This window comes from Vigna umbellata, chromosome 1 (assembly GCF_029865625.1).
Source record: "Vigna umbellata cultivar VRB3 chromosome 1, Vumbellata_1.0, whole genome shotgun sequence".
In the NCBI taxonomy this organism is placed as follows: Eukaryota; Viridiplantae; Streptophyta; class Magnoliopsida; order Fabales; family Fabaceae; genus Vigna; species Vigna umbellata.
The window spans coordinates 69,708,995-69,731,158 of record NC_142165.1 but is presented as its reverse complement, the minus strand read 5'-3'; the positions used below and the strand labels follow the sequence as shown (position 1 = coordinate 69,731,158).

General features: G+C 37.5%; 1 long non-coding RNA gene across 1 annotated transcript; it reads right to left on the bottom strand.

Annotated features, from left to right (window-relative positions):
• Positions 1-439: 439 nt before the first annotated feature.
• On the bottom strand, positions 440-3,007 carry LOC148206172 (uncharacterized). Its single transcript, XR_015783510.1, has 3 exons — positions 2,833-3,007; positions 2,276-2,374; positions 440-728 (listed from the first exon to the last, which is right to left on the bottom strand). It is a non-coding gene; the product is annotated as an uncharacterized LOC148206172 (long non-coding RNA).
• Between the last annotated feature and the right edge of the window lie 19,157 nt (positions 3,008-22,164).

Genomic DNA, 22,164 nt, shown 5'->3' with positions numbered 1-22,164 from the left:
GCGGGCTACTATCGTCGTTTTATTGAGAACTTTTCCCGGATTGTGGCGCCGTCACTACAAGAAAAATCGTTATTATCTACCGTCAAAATCCGTATAAAACTTCAAAAATCCGTATATAAAATAGTATTACATACGGATTATATACGGACAAAAATCCGTATATAAAATGATCGTAGCTAATATTATATACGGATTTTTCCGTATATAATTACATACGGAAAAATCCGTATGTAATTATATACGGAAAAATCCGTATATAAAATCCGTATATAATTACATACAGAAAAATCCGTATATAATTATATACGGAAAAATCCGTATGTAACATTGTTTATAGAAAAAATTATTTTATTCAACACCTGCACATACATTGATTACAATTAAACTTGTAATAACAACCAACCATCACAATAACTTTTATTTAACACCATATCAAACATTTCACATTAAGAATAGATATATATTACTTAAAAATCATTATCAAATAAGTTTACAAAATGTCTAATATTCATAAATAGATTGTACTGTTCCTAAGATGTTAAACAATATAAATTCTACAATTAATAACATGTCAAACAACATAGAATGACAAGTCTATAATTTCCTAATAATCACTAAGGATTTTGTTCATCTTGGATTGATATTGTCGTTGCACTCCATCACCGTGATAACAACTTCACCACATTGCATTTTCCCTTTAAGGTTATTGGCCAATAACCACATTGCATCTGTAAAAAACAGAAAGCTTTAAAACAAAGATATTCTGCACCATTTTAACCAAAACAGCAAGACTTTTTGGGCAGCAAACAGCAAAGTTTTAATTGCAATAATAGCATCCAGAACAGCCCAAACAGCAAGGTATTAGGTGCAATAACAGCAAAGGTTTTATGTAGATTTTACAGCAAAGACAGCAAAAGTTTTATGCAGATTTTACAGCAAAGACAGCAAAGGTTTTATGCAGATTTTACAGCAAAGACAGCAAAGGTTTTATGCAGATTTTACAGCAAAGACAGTAAAGATTTTATGCAGATTTTACAGCAAAGACAACAAAGGTTTTATGCAGATTTTACAGCAAAGACAGCAATTTTTTTTTAGTGTAGCATTTATGTAGTCTATACAGCAAAGACAACAATATATAAACAAAATATTATAGCAGCTAACAGGAAGTCTTCGTGACAGCAAACAATAAGGTTTTTTTTTATACAGAATTTTCTTTCTAAAGAAGCTTCCCAACATATCATATTAGTGTCTTTACTCATTAGTGATGATCTTACCCCCTGCCCTACCAGTTCATACTATATCCAATTATTTAATCACTAAAAAAATTATGGTTCATCAATTGTCTAACATATCAAGAGTTCATTTCACTGTTCTCATTTAATCAAAGCATACATTGACTAATATAATATTCTAGCAATTCCAAGTTCTTTTCTTCCAAAACTAATTTATAATCAAGTCATACTTGGCTCTTCACTAATCATTCTAAAAACCCATATATTGAGTTTTTGTAATTTTAACCGAACAGTACGTGAAAGCATAGCATCTCCATTCCCTAACTTATACAAACTCAATTCAAGGAATAAAGACAATTCATTCACCACTTTTAAATTCGCGTCCCAATATTACTTGTTTTCTTTTCTCATGATTTTAATAGATTAAAATAAACCACACATCACCACTCAAATATCAACAATTCTTTACCTTAACCCATTTTCTGAATTTTGTTTTTAGGTCTTGATTCCACGTAGTTCAAACAGTACCCATTTACACTACACCTATATTATCCCTATATTACTCTTTCCAACTCAATTATTCATTACTACCCCAAATTCCAACTGCATCAAACTTATTCCCCTGTTTTCATTCGAACATAATTGCTTCCTCTCACGTCCCATTGCACAATGGATTCCAGGATTTGATGGCTTCTAGGCGAGGAAGAAGAAATGAGAAGAGAGAATAAGAAAAAGGAAAAGAGGAACATTCAACTTTGAAACCTAAACACAGAACTTGAGATTCAAGAATGAACAATCTCATATTAGCTCTCTTAGACATTTAAACAAACAGTTTATGAACAAAATCACAAAATAGAACTCAAGACAGTAATGAACGAAAACAAAATGCAGGTTACAACAGATCAAAACATAAAAGGAAAAGTAACATTAACAACGCGGAAAAATTGAAGAAAACTCAACAAGCAGATACACAAAAATCAAAACAGAGAACAATCAACTTGAATCAATTGAAGACAAACAAATAGAAACAAGGAAAGCAATACTTATCTCTGGTAGCATGCTCCATCGTGCTTCATGGAAGAGACTCCAAGGAGATGACCAAAAGAGCGACGCGGGCTCGACTTGAACTCCTTCGAAGCTTCCTTGTTGAGCAAACGCAGCAAAATAATGAGACGAACTCGAGATCGAGAGCGAAACGGAGAATGAACAGAAGAAAATACTAAAAAACCCTAAACAAACGAATAGAAGCTGGAACAATTGGGGAAAAACTCTAAAAGGGAGAACGAACCCTAATCTAGACCGAAAGAACCCTAAAAATGGGGAGAAACTCAATATGAACCGATTAATCAGTTCAAACGCAAGATTGATCGGTACAAAAGTGTTTAAACGGCGCAAATGCAGGTTTAATCGATGGAAATCGAAGAGCAAACGGTAGAAAGGGTTTTAATCAGTAGAAAAGTGCTTTTAATCGGTTAAAAATGAAGGAAAAGTAAAGAGGAGGACAAAACCCTAGGATTCAGAGGTGGTTATGCATATGAAAGTGAAAGTAAAAGGAAGAAATGAAGATTATGAGGATGAAGTGATTCTGTGATGAACAAACCTGTGGATGGTTGAGAGGCGCTCTCGAGAGAAAACAAAGAAGACGCGAGGCAGTGAATGAAAATGAAATGTGGTTGAACAGAGAGGTGAAAATACGCATGGTTGAAGATGCACGAATGAAAGTAGCTGCCTCTTGTGTTAGGTTAATTAATTTTTTAATTTTTTATTATTATTTATTTTATAATCCGTATATAATATCTGTATATAATAAAATTTTTATCTACGAATTAGATCCGTATATAATAATCCGTATGTAAATGACATTTTTCTTGTAGTGCGTTGACACAACTGACTAGGAAGGATCAACCTTTTGTTTGGACAGATCGTTGTGAGACTAGCTTCCAAGAGCTAAAGAATAGGTTGACTAGTGCACCAGTTTTGGTTATCCCTGACACAGGTAAACCTTTTGAGGTTTTTTGTGATGCCTCTCATCAGGGATTAGGGTGTGTACTGATGCAGGAGAAGAAGGTAGTGGCATATGCATCAAGACAACTCAAGGTTCATGAGAAGAATTATCCCACTCATGACTTGGAGTTGGCAGTTGTGGTATTTGCTTTGAAGATTTGGAGACACTACCTGTATGGCGCGCAATTTCAGGTGTTCAGTGATCACAAGAGCCTGAAATACCTCTTTGATCAGAAGGAACTTAATATGAGGCAAAGGCAATGGATGAAGTTTCTTAAAGATTTTGACTTTGATCTCCTTTATCACCCTGGGAAGGCTAATGTGGTAGCGGATGCATTGAGCAGGAAGTCAGTGCATATTTCAGCCTTAATGGTCAGAGAGCTAGAGTTAGTAAAAAAGCTTCAGAGATTTGAGGTTGCAGGTAGAATTTGAAGCTGACAGCATCAGATGCAGTAATTTGGTGGTGTCCAATGACTTGTTGAAGCATATTAAAGAAGAGCAGTCGAAGGATGTTGAGCTCCAAACGTCCTCCAGTTTGATTGGGACTGAACAAGGAAAAGATTTTGCCTTGGGGGCTGATGGTATCTTAAGGTTCAAAGACAGAGTCTGTATCCCTAGCAATTCAGAAATGAAGAGGTTAATCCTTGAGGAGGGTCATAAAAGCCGTTTTAGCATGCATCCTGGCATGACTAAAATGTATCAAGACCTCAAGGAGTCTTTTTGGTGGTCCGATATGAAGAGAGATGTAGCTCAGTTTGTTGCCTCTTGTTTAACGTGTCAAAAGGCTAAGATAGAACACCAGAGACCGGGAGGTTTGTTGCGACCATTAGAAATTCCAGAGTGGAAATGGGATAGCATCGCTATGGACTTTGTTACCCATTTGCCACGCACTGTCCGAAGACATGATGCAATATGGGTAATAGTGGACCGATTGACCAAGAGTTCCCACTTCTTGGCAATTGATTTGAGAATGTCTATGGCAAAGTTGGCACAATTGTATGTTAAGGAGATAGTAAGGTTGCATGGGGTGCCTTCGAGTATTGTATCAGATAGAGACCCGAGGTTCACATCCAGGTTTTGGCAAACCCTTCAGAGTGAGATGGGAAGCAGGCTACAAATGAGCTCGGCTTATCATCCCCAAACGGATGGGTAGTCTGAGCGGACGGTCCAATCGCTTGAAGATTTACTGAGGACTTGTATTTTGGATCACCTAGGGGTATGGGATGAGATATTGCCACTGGTTGAGTTCACTTACAACAACAGCTACCAGGCTAGTATCGGCATGGCACCATTTGAAGCGTTATATGGGAGGCGCTGCAGAACACCTCTTTGTTGGTTTCAGGATGGAGAAGCAGTTTTGACGGGACCAGAGATAGTTCAGCAGACTACAGAGAAGGTGAAGCTTATACAAGAGAGGATGCGGGCATCTCAGAATAGGCAGAAGTCCTAGACTGATCGGACACGTAAGCCGTTGGAATTTGCAGTTGGGGATCATGTGTTCCTACGAGTGACTCCTACTATCGGTATAGGAAGGGCCATTCGTGCTAGGAAATTATCTCCTAGATATCTTGGTCCTTACCAAATTCTTCGACGTATAGGACCAATAGCTTACGAGGTAGCCATGCCACCTCAGTTAGCAAACTTGCATCCAATATTCCATGTATCTCAACTGAGAAAATACATGTCTGATCCGTCTCATGTGCTTGAAGTTGACGATGTGCAAGTCAGAGAAGATTTATCAATTGAAGTGCAACCAATAAGAATTGAGGAGAGTCAAAACAGACAACTTAGAGGAAGAACTGTCAGACTTGTCAAAGTTATCTGGAACAGTGGAACGGGCGACTCTACCTGGGAGTTAGAGGACGAGATGAGAGAAACTTACCCCCACTTGTTCCGATAAGCCTAATTGATGGAATCCTACTTGACTTAGTCTTCCTTTTGTATTTTTATCTTTTATAGTTTAGCTCTTAAGGATCATGGGTTACTATAAATACCCAGCTCCTCTATTGTATTGGTACTTTTAAGATAAATGAGAACTGAATTTTCTGAAATCAGAAATTATTCTCTCTTTGAAAGTCAGGCTAGAGAGTCCAAAGACTTCCTCTAGCCACCTTCCAAGCACCTTTCTCACTCTCATTTTCCATTTTCCATTTTCCACGGTGTTGCCTCTCCTCCACGCTGCCTTTTCTCCATTGCCACATCTGGCACGCGTCAGCTGCCAGTACATCTTTCTCTCCAATCCGCATCATCAACATCCACGTCTTCATTATCCTGAGGCTTCATTTCGCTCAAGCCTCTTCTCGCTTCTCCACACTTCCAATCAGGTTATCCTCTTCACAGATCTACATATTCACCTTCTTCTTCATCACAGAACCACATCTTCATTCTTCTTTTTCGATCTCCAACCACACATTAGGATTTCTTCCTTCTTAAACCATTTTCCTCCATTTTGCCGATTGAAACCCTCCTTTACTTCGATCTAACCTTTTTCCACATTCAATCTTCATTTTGAACCGATTAATTGGTTCATTTTGGTTTTCCCCTTTTCTAGAGTTCCATCGGTCAGTCTAGAGTTTGGTCCGATTAGAGCTCGATTGTAGTTTTCCTTCGAGTCAATCTTCGATCTCGTGTTATCGTCATCATTTTGTCATTTTTCCGCTGCGTTCATCTCTCTGGAGGAAGCTTCGAGGAGTCCGCGTCATGTCTTTGGTCTCTCCTTGGGCGTTCGTCCATCAAGTGGTATTCAGAGCAAGGTCGAACACGCTTCGAAGGTAAGTATCTCGGTTCGTCTGTTCTGAGTTTTCTTCCATTTTTGAGTTGTTTGATTTTATTCTGTTCTTGTGTTTGATTCGCGTCTCTGTCTCTGTCTTTGTTTCTAGTTTTGTGTTTTGATTCTGTCTTGATTCTGAGTTTGTGCTTCAATTTTTCGCATTGTTCATTATCTTCATTGAATGTCTTGTGTTGATTTCGCGATTGTTCAATATATGTGTTTAGGTTTCCAAATTCTGATAAGGTTGTGTATCCTGTGCTTGAGTCATTATTTTTGAGTCTATTTGTGTGTGCCAGCTTTTCTTTGAGTCTTTTCCTGATTTTAATCGGTCCATTTGTTCATTTGAGTCATTTTCATTGATGAATCATATTCTGTCATGTTTACAGTCATGTTTAATTGCTTAAAATGTCATAAATTCTGTGTTCAAAGCTGTATTTGATTTTTTCCTGAGATTCTGGATTATATGATCAGTGGCTGTACACCATATGAGCTATGATACAGTCATTGTGAGCTCGGGTGCATGCAAAAGTGATATTAATTTCAGATCTGACTGGCTGATTGAAGTATAAGCTGTTTTGAATTTAACATTGAGATGCATCTGATTGATTGAGCTAGTACCATGTGCATACCATATAAGCAATGAATTGCTTTGGCAAAGCTTGGTTGCACTGAGAAAACTCCAATAGAGTCTCATTTGCAGTTGGCCGATCTGCATTACTTTGCTTGTGTCTATGTTTTTTTTGCGTTTCTTAATCTGGTTTAGCATTAGATCCTTGCTGGACATCTTGCATTAACTTCCTAGTGTCTTGTTTGAAATTTAATTGATGTCTTTAACTTTAGCTAGTTGATAAAAAGCTATTTGAATCTTTGAGTCAAAATTTGAGTGGTTAAGTTGCTTACATTGAGTAATTTGGGGCTGACTAAGTCAAATTTTGAGATAGTGTGTTTCTGCATCCATTTGCTTTACAAACAAGTTTCTTTTAGATATTTGAAACTGATGATGCAAAGAAACCACGAGTTATAGCTACCCTAAGCATTTTCACTCTTTAAACCACCAAATTTTTGGCATTTTTCATTCACAAGTTGTTGGTTGTTTGCCTTTTCTGAAATTTGTGGAACTGGTGCATTTCAAATTGAGTTGTCATTGCAGCAAAAAGCTTGGTCATTCTGTTTACATGTAAAACAATTCAAAAGAAAAATTTATATAGTTCTAAAAAGCTGACAGACCAGTGCAATTGACTTTTATGAAAGCTGATGCATTAGAAAAGCCTTTTCTCTTAGGCATTTTATGGAACAGTTTCAACCAATTCTGAACTGAATTTGAATTTGGTGCAAATGCAACTTGTTTGGTTTTTTTTTATTGCTTTTAACATCTACTCTAGAACTGATCTTAGGATCCTGTTTGAGTGCTCACATTATTCATTACCTTGTTTCTTGTTTGTCTTGATTGACTTTCCTGGTTTTGTCTCAATGCAAGTGTAAACTCTGATCTGCTGTTCATAATTGAGCTTTTCTTGCTTTCATAATCTGATCTAGAGTTATCTTAAGTAATAGATCTGTTGTGTTGTCCTTATTTGTGGCTGTCTTGTTCTGTTCTACCTCTCTGTCCATTACTTTGATCTTTGCCTAGCCATTTCTTTATTATTTGAGAAGCTTTTTCACTCTGGATTTCTGGAATTTGAAAGGAGGTTTGTGTGCTTGGTAGCATTTTAGGTGGTGGTGGTCTGGAATACTCTCCAGCTGTGTACTGCCAAGGGAGAATTTCCTTCCAAACCTTTCCATTTTGAGTGCTTTAAGCTTTAAGAGAGCATGATTTTTGTGAGTTTTGTGTGGCTGCATCTAAGAGCCCAATTTCTTGTTGAGAGTGTGTTCTTGTTTAAGTGTTGAAATAACTTCTGAACTTGCAATGTGCTGACCATTTAGTTGTGCAGATTTTGTTCTGATTAATACTGTTCAAAAGCAGTTTGCACGTGTGGGAAGTCTAACACAAGAATACCTACAGTGGAGAAAAAGGAGCTTTGCTACCTTCATAAACTACACCAAGTTGAATAGGGAGTTTTTTTTTCATTCTGTTGTGTAGTTTCGTGCTATATTTGTGCCTGATTAGAAATAGTTAACCATATTTGATTGAATATTATGCTTGGATATCATATGGTTTAACTGTTCCTGAAAATTGAATTTGGTTTAGCAAGTTTGGACATCCATACATTAAGTGATAGTGTTGGTCTAGTGTTATTGTTGGCTTAGCAGATTTAATGTAGGCAAACTATTTCTTTGATTCAATTCTGGCTAATAAATTGGATGTTGTAATTGTTGTTTGGAAGCTGCAATAATCCTTTAAGGTTTCAAAAACACCAATGCAGGGAGAAAGTCTAGATTAGGGCTGGGATTTGTTTTTCTGTGTTGATAATAATCCAATCTGAACTGTGCTGTTATAAATACTAATTCTTTTCTTTCTCTGGGATCTTGGTGTATAGATAAACTGCAGCATTACGTGGGATAGGAGTTTTTTTTTCTTGAAAAGCATTTAGAAGCAACACAACAATTGCACACGGAGAAAGCTAGAGAATAAATGGAGCTATCTGGAGTTTAATTGAGCAACCAGTAGCAGCCATCTGAACTGAAGGGAGTTTCTTTCACCTTAAATTGCATTTGTTTTGGTTGAACTAATCCTGTTATAGCTTGTATTGCTTAGCATTATTTGGAAGTTGATCTGGTATGATAATTTTTGTACACTAGGATTAGCCAATCTGAATCTGACTCTGAATTGGAATTGATTCTGCATTGCATTGGATTGGTCAGGTTTTGATTAGTTTGGATGGTTGTTTATTCAGCTTTGATTTACACCTATTTGCATCTGGTTTAATATCCATTTCCATTTGTACCTTGCTGAAATTTGGTGTGAAATTTTAGTGCGCAGAGCTGATCTGTTTGGGATTTTAGTTGGAATTACATAGTTAAAAGCAGTCTTGTAATTAGGGGAGTTGCTTAACTTTCTTACCTCTGGACTGTTTAAGTGTTTCTGTCTTAGCTGGTGATAGCATTTATGGTTGCTTTGCTGAATTGAGTGGGAATATTTGATTGCAGTTTGTCATTTGAGAGCAAAAGAAATTTATATAGCTGCATCAAGTGTACGAGACTAGGAAAAAAGGGAAGAATTTTTTATATTGTGTGAAGTTAATCCTCTTGATATCTGTGTGTAGATAAGCAAACTGTTTTGCAGGAGTGGTGAATCAGATTCAAGAGAGAAGATTCCAGAAGCACAAAGTGGAACAACAAAGCTGAATGAAGTGGACAGGACCGTGGCAGGGGGCATGTTTTGTATTTCTTTTGTTCCATTTGATGTGTAATAGGTTGATAGGCTATAGTTTTCTTTTAGTTTCAATTTTGTTTGTAATAGGTTTGTGTTAGCCACTGTTAGCTTTAGCTTTTGTTTTGTAAAAGGGCCTTTTATAAAGTCCAAGTTCTTTGGAAGAGTCCTTGGTGCTCTTTCAAACTCTTGGCAACTTTTATTGATTGCTTTGATGTTTTTTTTAGCATAGCTAGACAGGTGAATGTGTCTTGTTAGCCAAAGCTACAAGCTTCACCATAGGAGTAGACTTTAATATTGACTTAATTTGTGTATCTCGTAGGGGTCATTAGAGTCCGCTGGTTTCTTTAGTGTTTTTGTTTCTTTGATTTTTGTGTTCACGTTTAGGGTTGATTAGGCTAAAAGGGATTAAACTCTAAGCCTTTTCACATTAGAGTCCGAGAGTCTAGTCTTTTATTTGTGCTTAATTGTTTGAGTTGTGTACTTTGTTTCTAAAGGTGATTTTAGTTTAAGGGGTAATTAGTTAGTAGCCTAAGACATTTCTGGCAAGGCAAGACTTGGTACTTAAGCAACTCTTTAGCTCACCTCTCTTACCTGGGACTTGTCTAAGTGAAAGTTTTGAACCCTTTAGATTAAGAAAACTTTTAAAAACAAAGATGTCTTAAGGGTTGAGCATAAGAGATTTATCTTAACGTTCGTCCTAGCAGTATCCAATTTGAGTGAGGTGGTCGGATTTAGCGTTCGGCAGAATAGGGTTTAATCAGTGAGGTGTGTGGTTTTAGCGTTCGTCCAATATGGTGTTCGGTAAAATAGCGTTCGGTCTAAGTACTCGATCCCAGCGTTCGGCCTAAGTATCAATCTCAACGTTCGTTCTAATAGTGTTTTCGGTAAAATAGCATTCGTCCTAAGTATCAATCTAAGCGTTCGTCCTAATGGTGTGATCGGTGAAATAGCGTTCGGCCTGTTGGTAAATAGAGTTCGTCCTAAGTATCAATCTAAGCGTTCTTCCAATTGTGTTAAATCTCTTAGCGTTCGTCCAATTGGCATAATGGCGTTCGGCTTATAACGCTCGGTGAATAGTGTTCGTCCATCTAATGGTCTGCAAATGGTGATGGGTTCTAAGTTCCTTTGCTCTTGGGTTGAATTATGTGTACCAATGTTTGGAATATATGCTGTAACGTGAATTATGTGAAAATATATGAATGTATGAGATATGTTGGATTTGTTGTGATAATATGGTGGTATCATATTATTCATGACTTGGGTTAAGGTTCAAAGTAACAGTATGATTCATGGACGTAATTCCATGATCCTCAAGGAGAGGATACATGGTGGTGTTTTGGGGTTGTATAGAATGATTACATGGTAGCTCAGTTTTGGGGGTCATCCTGAAACTCCAATGGTCTTTCTTCTCATGTAGAGATGATTGAACATGTGGTGAGGAGTAGCAGGAGGTCCTAGTCTTGGATGCTTCCATATGATCCAAGGTGAGTGATAACGGATTAACCTCGTGATTGTGGCCGGGCGGGAGTGCCCAAAGTTCCACCGGGCGGTAGTGCCCAAGTTTCACAAGGCGGTAGTGCCAGGGCGGGAGTGCCCAAGTTTCATAGAGCCACCACAAGTGCAAGACCCGCCATAGCTCGGTAATCATTCTAGTCCGGACGAGTCGGTCTATAAAGCAACAAGTCGGGGTATAAAGTAACAAGTCTTGTGATGTCAGTTTACCATGTTTGGATGAATGTGTACATGTCGTGTGAGTGTGTGAATTGTGGTTTAATGAGTATGCTTTAATTGTTCTTTTATAGGAATCTATGTATGATAACATGCTTTTTATATCTAGCTCACCCTTGCATTGTTTGTGTTGTGTGCTGTTTGGGTATGTTTCTTTGGCGATGATCATCCACTTGGATGGGAGCAGATGACGGGGAGGATACTTTGGAAACAGCTCTTGATGAAGACGGCAGTGCTGCAACTTAGATGTGCTAGTTTTTTTCCGAGGACTCGTATTATTTGGAAGAACTTTTGAGTGTTTAAATTTTTAATTGTCCCATAAATTCCAGGGAGAAATTCTAATACTCTAGTCGGAAATTTTGCACTATTCTAAGGATGACTGTAATCCTTGATTAACTCTTGACTGCTGTCCCATATTATGCATGATGACGTCTTTATTATATATGCATGACGTATATAATTGGGATGTTACATAAAACACTTAGGAATATTATGACTCAAAATACAAGACAAATATTGATATGCCTTAGAATTGAGGTTATCTAAGGTGTAAACAGAAAGCGCTCCTAAAAGATTAAATCCTCAACATGCAACCCTTTTTCAAGTCAAGATCAAGACCATAGTAAAGAATTCAAACTTTTGGTTTCAATTCTCGACATACTTTAAATTGATCTCTAATTTCAATTTTCAACTACAAAATTGAAAAGCAGGTTGTATAGTCATTAAATAATTAAAAATAATTATTAATTCCTAATTAAAATCTTAAATTAAAACCCCTAATGTAGGAAAAAAATTTTAAACCACAAAACGGCAGCCACCATAGTCGTTTGGTGTGAGAAACTAAAGTAAACTCACCTAATGTAGGGATTCACTTCGGCATCTACTTTTGTGTTCGTTATTGGCTTAATTTCTCCGATTTCGTTACTTATCAGAAAGGAGCAAAGCTACTGTGCCAAAGTTGACCAGTTTAGGTAATATTTTGTCTCAATTATTTTTATCGATATTACCCTTGTGAATGCTTTCTACTATTTCTACGATTTGTCCCATGAAATCGAGCATTGATCAACCACTCTCGACATATTTTAAAGTGATCCATTCTCGACATACTTTAAATTGATCTCTAATTTCAATTTTCAACTACAAAATTGAAAAGCAGGTTGTATAGTCATTAAATAATTAAAAATAATTATTAATTCCTAATTAAAATCTTAAATTAAAACCCCTAATGTAGGACAAAAATTTTAAACCACAAAACGGCAGCCACCATAGTCGTTTGGTGTGAGAAACTAAAGTAAACTCACCTAATGTAGGGATTCACTTCGGCATCTACTTTTGTGTTCGTTATTGGCTTAATTTCTCCGATTTCGTTACTTATCAGAAAGCAGCAAAGCTACTGTGCCAAAGTTGACCAGCTTAGGTAATATTTTGTCTCAATTATTTTTATCGATATTACCCTTGTGTATGCTTTCTACTATTTCTACTATTTGTCCCATGAAATCGAGCATTGATCAACCACTCTCGACATACTTTAAAGTGATCCATTCTCGACATACTTTAAATTGATCTCTAATTTCAATTTTCAACTACAAAATTGAAAAGCAGGTTGTATAGTCATTAAATAATTAAAAATAATTATTAATTCCTAATTAAAATCTTAAATTAAAACCCCTAATGTAGGAAAAAAATTTTAAACCACAAAACGGCAGCCACCATAGTCGTTTGGTGTGAGAAACTAAAGTAAACTCACCTAATGTAGGGATTCACTTCGGCATCTATTTTTGTGTTCGATATTGGCTTAATTTCTCCGATTTCGTTACTTATCAGAAAGCAGCAAAGCTACTGTGCCAAAGTTGACCAGCTTAGGTAATATTTTGTCTCAATTATTTTTATCGATATTACCCTTGTGTATGCTTTCTACTATTTCTACTATTTGTCCCATGAAATCGAGCATTGATCAACCACTCTGCAATTTTGAATCTACTTTTGCTTGGGATGTTTGCGTGCTTAATTTTACATTTTACATGTTCCACTCTCTTTAAAATTTTGTTGGTGGTAGTCGTAGTGGTCATACTTATGGGTGTTGCTGGAGGTAGTTAGCATGCACTTAGATTTACATGCTTCAATTTCTGTGTGTAATTCGTTGATCATAGTCATTGTGGTGATAGTTATGGTTATTTCCGGAGAAATTTGGAATTTCCTCTGATGTATTTGTACCTTCTTGTTCAACGTTTAGGTTAGATGAAAGTCGTAAACTTGAGGGTTTATTTGATCATTTGCTGTTTCATTTGATTTACTATACATGGCTGGTTAAATTTATTTATTCTAATTTAAATATATCACTAGCATGGACATTTCTTTAGTGGAATTTCATCTGTGGCTTCCCTTTGGTAGAGTTTAATAAATTTTATAATGGTTTCTTGTATTCAATATAGTCATTTCTTTCCATACTTTGTAACTTATATCTCTTTGTTGTACCTTGGAGGTATGAATTGTTGACTTTTGATATATCCTAAGCTAGATTTTGACATTGAACTTACTGGACATGATGGACCACTCTTTCTGTTATTGAAGTTTGGTTGTTTTGTAGAATTGACCATTTTAATTTTATTGAGCATGCAGCTTTTCTTTCATGGTAGAGGAAAATTCTCAATTGAACAACTTGCAAGAAGAAAATGGAGCCTCAGAGCTTCAAAGTCTTGTAGAAAGAGTTGGTGACCTTCCTCCATTGTTTCCAAAAGAAGGAGATGACAGTAAAGGTAGTAATTATGCAAAATGAATCACCTAATTTAAATTATTTAATTGCCACATTACATGTTTATAGTCTGAGTGTTGTAAGATATGAATCCATATTTCATTTATTTTCTCAGTAACTCAGTTTATTTATGCCAAATCTTTTAAAGTTCAACATTAAAAAAATTCTTTTGCATGTAAGAAATGAATACATTTGTCTCATACAGCAGGATTTATTTCACATATATTCTAATCGGTTGTAATTCCTTTTATTAAATATACCATTTTTTCTCAAATTACAATTAGAGGATTTGTTTTTTAATGGTTGCATTGTTATTGTGATGTACACTTGTACAACACAGAAAATGTAAAATACAGTTATTTTAATGCTTCTGTAACTTATTTTTCGTGGTCCAACTAAAATATTGTGTCATAAAAAAAAATACGCCTCAAGAAAGCTCACAAACATGTGTAAACTAACTTTTTTTTTATTCAAACAGCTTATACTCAGAATTTGATTGAAAGAATTTGAAAAACAAATACCTAAATGAAATGTAAACTACATATACTATTAAAGCGATGTGAATACCATTCTTGTATACACTTGTCTTTAAACTCATGAGCGACTTGATTTCCACAAATGAGTTTTCAAGCGAATTAACTTGATTGAATTTGATGTTGTCACACATATTGTTATAACAGAAACAATATGTCACCTTGAAAGATCATGATTTCATGATCAACAACACATGAAAACATAGGTTCCATATCATCCAACTTAATCATATCAGTGAGGAACACAAACCGTCTTGGTGATGCTTTACTTTTGGATTATATTATATCTGATATATTTTATGGTGTTGTTGTTAATGTTGAATCATTTTCTCTTTTGACAGAAGTTTCAAAGAAGAAAAAGAAGAAAACTAGAAGCAAGTGAGGACTTGAATTCTGTCATTAATGCTTTGTTCTCATGATGGTGAAATTTTTCTGAATTTCTGATTTGTTTTGGATGATCAGGAAAAAGAAAGAACTCTTAGAACAAACTGATCCACCATCAATTTCTGTTATTTACCTATTTCCATCTGGAGATTTCTTGAAGGTGAAATTCAGCAATACAAAGATGAGTAAGTTGATGATGAATAAATTTCAGCAATATCTGACATTTTTGCTTGAAAAATTGATTTGAATTTATGAGTAAAATGAACTCTGTTACCATTGTTTTTTCTTTTTTTTTTTGACGTGTTGCTACTTTGAAAAGGAAAAAAAAAACAGAGGAAGAATATTGTCTGGCTAAAGTTTTTCTTTTGTTGTTAATTAACCACATTTGAAACAGAAAGTATCTATGTTTTGCAATATAAAAATTGACAACATTTTAACATGGTATTATGTAGATGCTTATTTTGTTGACTACCTATACTCCTCCCAAAGTCTTGAAAATAACAAAACAGGAATGCACAACACTATAGCAGCTTGAGCAGAACTTTTGTTGGATATATTTATTTTAGTAGCAAGAGCCAATAGCATCTTGTGCCGCTCTATCTTTCTAAAGCTAGGCTGAACCAGTCGTGTACTTGGTAACATAGAGTTAGTGTTAGTATATAGATCTGCATTTATATATAAGTTGGCATCTCTAAAACAATTGACCTTGACATGATATCCTTTGTTGCCCAAGCCCACACAACTGTGGAAGAGTTGAATATGTTCCATGATACTGACTCATTGGAAGGAATAAAGAAGATACATTTACTTAATTACTCAACTTTGTGTTGCTACTCTTAAAAGGAATGAAAATTTGGTCGAATCTGTTGGTTTCTCTTCCATGGTGTCAAGTCATGGAAGAGGAGGACATGGAAGTTGAGGTGGACGTGGTAAGAGAAGTGGTTGAACTCATTGTTCTTGTTGTAAGGTGATGGGACACAATCAAGTTGATCTCTCTTCCATGGTGTCAAGTCATGGAAGAGGATGACATGGAAGTCGAGGTGGATGTGGTGAGAGAAGTGGTTGAACTTGGTGTTCTTATTGTAAGGTGATGGGACACACTCAAGAAATGTGTTATTCCTTGCATGGTTAGCCAATGTATCCATGGCATGTAAGCAAATTTGAGCACAAGCTTTTTGAAGATGTGTACCTATTACTGAAATCCAATTGCAAAGCCTAACCATCTTTGGAACAACCCACTTTTCTCAATCTATTGATTGTCAAGGTCCACATATAATTGATTTTGGTGCTTTTGATTACTTCTCTATTATTTTTCTTTATTCACCTTGTTAGATGTTAAGATGTGTGTTTCTGTTATTTGGGCTTAGTCTATTATGTATTAAGGGCATTGGCCCATATCTTACAATATAAATAAATTACCCTATGTGTATGCAACACACAAGGGATATTCTCTCCCAATCTTCTCTATTTCTCATATGGTATCTAGAGCACAGGAATAGTTCCAGTCAACTCCACGGTCTCCGGCACCCCTCACTGCCGCTGTCGCTGTCGCTGCCGCCGTCGCTGTCGCCGCTGCCGCCGCCGCCGTCGCCGCCGCCGCCGCCGCCGGAGTTCCAGAATCGACCGGCGACCACACCATCGGAATCGTCTCGGCCGGGCGACCACCGTCGTACGAAGATCGCGGCGAACGGACCTCCCACGCGCCTCCACGCGCCGCCGCAAGAGTCGCCGCTGCCGCCGCTGCCGCCGCTGCCGCCGCGCGTGCCGGCGCGTCGCCGGAGCTTTCCGCCGCCGATCAGCACCGCCGTGATCGCCTCCTCGCCCTCTTTCTGGATCTGTGGTCGTTGCGTCAATCGGAGCACTTTGAATTTTTAGGGTTTCTCCTTCCCTATGGCGTCTTCCTCGTCTACAAACACCTCTATTGGTGGCTCATCTTCTGATCCTTCAATATATACCAATTATGTGAATGTACACTTGTCCATTGACAAGTTAGATGGCACAAATTATGCAACATGGGCGTCCGACATCAAACTTTGGTTGAAGAGTCAAGGGTACTTAGATCATCTTACTCAAAATGTGACTACTGCTCCCATAGATGACACTTCCCGCTGGATGAAAATTGATGCTCAGTTGTGCATTGTTATAAAGTCCACCATTCACTCCTCACTGAAACAAATGTTTCGATCCTATGAAACATGTTCAGAAGTATGGGCACAAGCGAAGTTGTTATACACCAATGACACTCAGCGTCTTTATGGTGTTTGTCAGGACCTATTAACTGTTATTGGTCCGCGCAATCCTGGTCCTATGGCAGAATATTTGGGTAAAATTCATGCCCTTCTTCATGACTTTAATGATATATTACCTCCTGCTTCCACTCCTGCTGAAGAATTGGAACAGCGATCAAAGTTCTTCATGTTGTTGGCATTATACGGACTCTCTGATGATGTTTCTCATGTCCGTGATCAGATTTTGGGTTCTCCTGTCATACCCAACTTTACTTCTACTTGTTCTGCTCTTTTGCGTATACCGAGCAAACCAGTCACTGAGACATCCCCTCATACTGATGATTCCTCTGTTATGGCTACTCAACGTGATGATCGAAGTCGGTCTCGCAAGCCAAGTAAAGGACGTCCAAAATGTGACCATTGTGGCAAGTTAGGCCACAAAATTGATAGATGTTATGCTCTCCATGGACGTCCTCCTCGACCTGTAGCAATGGCAAATTCTGATCCACCTCCCCGATCACCGTCTGCAGACCATCCTACTTCATCTAATATCGTAGACAAACCTGCAATCTTTAACGAATTTCTCAAATGGTATGAGGATCATCAGCACTCTGGTTCCACTACATCTGCATCTGTTGCACGTACAGGTACACCTTTTGTTGGTCTAACTCACTCCCTTGGACCTTGGGTCCTTGACTCAGGCGCCACCGATCATATTACTGGTAACAAGTCCTTGTTTTCTTCCTTGTCATGTCCGAATAATTTACCCTCAGTAACAATGGCTGATGGGTCTAGAGTCTCATCTCATGGTATTGGTACTGTTAATATTTTTCCATCCATATCCATTGATCATGTACTTTATGTCCCTGGGTCTCCCTTCAACTTATTGTCCATTAGTCGTTTAACTCGTACTCTTAATTGTGTTATTTCATTTACTAAAGATTCTGTTTGGTTGCAGGACCGGAGTTCGAAACACATGATTGGCACAGGATGTGAGTCTCATGGCCTTTATCATCTCCGCCCTTCTCCACATGTTGGCGTTGTCATGGAGTCACCATCCCTTCTTCATGCTCAGTTCGGTCATCCCAGTCTTGCCAAACTACAACAACTTGTCCCGAGGTTGTCCACATTATCAAGTTTGTCGTGTGAGTCTTGTCAGTTAGGGAAGCATATTCGTAGTTCCTTTCCTCGTAGTGTCTCACAACGGGCGTCGTCTCCTTTTTCATTGGTTCATTCTGACATTTGGGGACCTAGTCGTGTTAAGTCCATTTTAGGTTTTCAGTATTTTGTTACCTTTATTGATGACTATTCCAGATGTACTTGGTTGTTTTTAATGAAGAATCGTTCTGAGTTGTTTTCTATTTTTCAATCTTTTTTCAATGAAATAAAAACACAATTTGGGGTTTCTATTCGAAATTTACGTAGTGATAATGGCCGTGAATACCTTTCTCAACCGTTTAAACAGTTTATGGCTTCTCATGGCATTCTTCACCAAACCTCATGTGCTTATACCCCTCAACAAAATGGGGTGGCTGAGCGCAAGAATAGACACCTTATTGAAACAACTCGTACACTTCTTATTCATGGTCAAGTACCCTCCCGTTTTTGGGGTGATGCAGTTCTCACAGCATGTTATCTTATCAACCGCATGCCATCTTCCGTCCTAGATAACAAAATCCCTCATTCTATCTTATTTCCTCAAGACCCTCTGCATCCATTACCTCTTCGAGTTTTTGGGTCTACATGTTTTGTTCATGATTTTAGTCCTGGTCTTGATAAGTTATCTCCTAGGTCTCACAAATGTGTCTTCTTAGGATTTCCACGGTCACAAAAGGGCTATAAGTGTTTTTCCCCTTCCCTCAATCGTCATTTTATCTCTGCTGATGTCACTTTTGATGAGTCTTCTTTTTACTTTTCACATCTATCTTCTAGTTCTGTACCTCTCCCTGTTACTGTTGATATTCCTCTTATATGTGATCCTCCTGGTGATGCTCCACCCATTTTGTCTTCTCCTTCTTTAGACTCTCCTTCACCACAGGATCATCCTTCACCTCCACCCCTTCAGGTTTATAGTCGCCGTAATCGTCTCCCTCATGACTCACTTCCGGTGCCGCCTCATGTGTCTCCTCCGGCTCCAGCAACTGAGTCTGACTTGCCTATTGCCCTCCGTAAAGGTATACGCTCTACCCGTAACCCTTCACCCCATTATACTGTTCTTAATTACAACAGATTATCTCCATCTTTTTATACTTGTCTCTCATCCATTTCTTCTGTGTCAATTCCCAAATCTGTGAGTGATGCCTTAACTCATCCTGGTTGGCGTCAAGCTATGATGGATGAATTAAGTGCTTTACAGGAAAGTGGAACTTGGGAGCTGGTCCAATTACCATCTGGTAAGTCTGTTGTTGGTTGCAGGTGGGTGTATGCTATCAAGGTTGGTCCTGATGGCACGATTGATCGTCTGAAAGCTCGACTGGTTGCCAAAGGCTACACACAGATTTTTGGTTTGGATTATGGTGATACTTTTTCTCCAGTGGCAAAAATGACCTCTGTTCGCCTCTTCATTGCCATGGCCGCTCTTCGCCAATGGCCTCTTTACCAACTTGATGTCAAAAATGCTTTCCTCAATGGTGATTTGCATGAAGAAATTTATATGGAGCAACCGCCTGGCTTTGTTGCTCAGGGGGAGTCATCTGGATTGGTATGTCGTCTTCGCAAATCCTTATATGGCCTAAAACAGTCTCCTCGGGCTTGGTTTGGTAAATTCAGTTGTGTTGTTCAACAATTTGGTATGTCTCGCAGTGAAGCGGATCATTCAGTGTTCTATCGCCACTCGAGTGCTGGATGTATCTACTTAATAGTGTATGTTGATGATATTGTTCTCACAGGAAGCGACTATCTTGGCATCTCTCAGATGAAACAACACCTTTGTCATCATTTTCAAACCAAAGATCTTGGCAAACTCCGGTACTTTTTGGGTATTGAAGTAGCACAATCCAATGATGGTATTGTCATATCTCAGAGGAAGTATGCGTTAGACATCTTGGAGGAAACAGGGTTAATGAACTGTAAATCTGTTGAGACACCTATGGACCCTAACATCAAACTCCTACCAAATCAGGGGGAGCCTTTCTCAGATCCTGAACAGTACAGAAGACTAGTTGGTAAATTAAACTATCTTACTGTTACGCGTCCTGACATTTCTTTCGCAGTTAGTGTGGTGAGTCAATTTCTAAACTCCCCATGTGAAGACCATTGGGATGCAGTTGTTCGCATACTGAAGTATATTAAAAGATCACCTGGAAAAGGTTTGCTATATGGCCCTAACAACGATACAAAAATTGTTTGTTATTCAGATGCTGATTGGGCTGGTTCCCCTTCTGATAGGAGGTCTACTTCTGGATATTGTGTCTCTATTGGTAGCAACCTGATATCTTGGAAAAGTAAGAAGCAAAGTGTTGTGGCAAGGTCTAGTGCAGAAGCAGAATATAGAGCTATGGCATCAGCTACTTGCGAGCTTGTGTGGCTTAAACAATTGCTTAGTGAATTGAAATTTGGAGATGTCACTCACATGATACTTATATGTGATAATCAAGTTGCTCTCCATATTAGCTCTAACCCTGTCTTCCATGAGAGAACCAAACACATTGAAGTTGATTGTCATTTCATTCGAGAAAAAATCATATCCGGAGATATCAAGACTGAGTTTGTTAACTCAAGCAACCAGTTGGCAGACATATTCACTAAGTCCTTACGAGGACCTAGAATTGATTATCTTTGTAACAAGCTTGGAACATATGATTTATATGCTCCAGCTTGAGGGGGAGTGTTAGATGTTAAGATGTGTGTTTCTGTTATTTGGGCTTAGTCTATTATGTATTAAGGGCATTGGCCCATATCTTACAATATAAATAAATTACCCTATGTGTATGCAACACACAAGGGATATTCTCTCCCAATCTTCTCTATTTCTCATACACCTCATTATCTTCTCCAAAATTTCTTCATTTGGTTGCCATTTGCAAATGGCTCTAAAGTTGCTTTCAGGTGAATTTGTTCAATTTGTCTTTCTCCTTCCTTAAAGTTGAAGTTTGTTCATTTTGTCCCTATTTGTCCTTTCAATTAATCTTCCTTAGTCAACTAACCAAATCATTGAATTGTTCAATGTCATCGCTATGAGCATTATTTTATTATAGAGGAACTTGTTATGAGTTGATTGATTGGCACAAGACATGAATGTCTAGGACTCTATCATTGAAACAAATGTTTGTCTTGTTTTGCATCATTGCCTACGAAGTTGCTTCATGATTGCTTGGGTCATCTAAATCTATGGAAGTTAAAAAAAGGGCTGAATGATCTTTCCTGTCCTTGGAAGTGTATGTTTTTTCAATTTGGTCCTTCAATGTTGAATGAAAATTAGTCACTAAAAGCAACTTCCATCTTTCATCCTTTTTTCATATACCTACGTACATATTATCATTAAATGCATTTTAGTCCTAGTTGTCCTCCCTACAAAAATGCTATTATCATTGCATGTTTTCTTATTAATAGAATACCTTCCTCCTCATTTGAATCTAAAGTACCTCATTTTGTCTTTTTGTTTTCCCAAATGGAACTTTATATCAAAGTTGGGCAAAATGGTAAGGTTGATTGTGGGGATACCTAAATATATGGTCTTGATTATGGTGATGCTTTTTCTCCGGTTGTAAAAATCACTATAATTTGTCTTTTTCTTGTTATGATTGCTATTAACCATTGGTCCTTCCATTAGCTAGACATTAAAATGTCTTTCTTCTTGGTGATTTGGTGAGAAATCTACATGAAACAACCTCTTGGATTTGTTGGTTAGGCAGAGTCTATTCTCGTTTGCAAACTTTCTTAATCTCTTCGGGTTTAAATAATCTCCAACAACTTGGTTTTCTAATTTCACAATCTTGTGGAAAATATGTTTACTTAGTTGTTTATGTTAATGATGAAGTCATTATAAGGAATGATGCTACCATAATTTTCCTATTGAAACAACATTTATTTATTGGATTTCAAACCAAGCATTTTGATTGCTTGAAATACTTACCGATAGAAACAAGTCAAAGGAAGTTCTTGTTATGATTGCTATTAACCATTGGCCCTTCCATCTGCTAGACATTAAAATGTCTTTCTTCTTAGTGATTTTGGTGAGAAATCTACATGAAACAACCTCTTAGATTTGTTGCTTAGGCA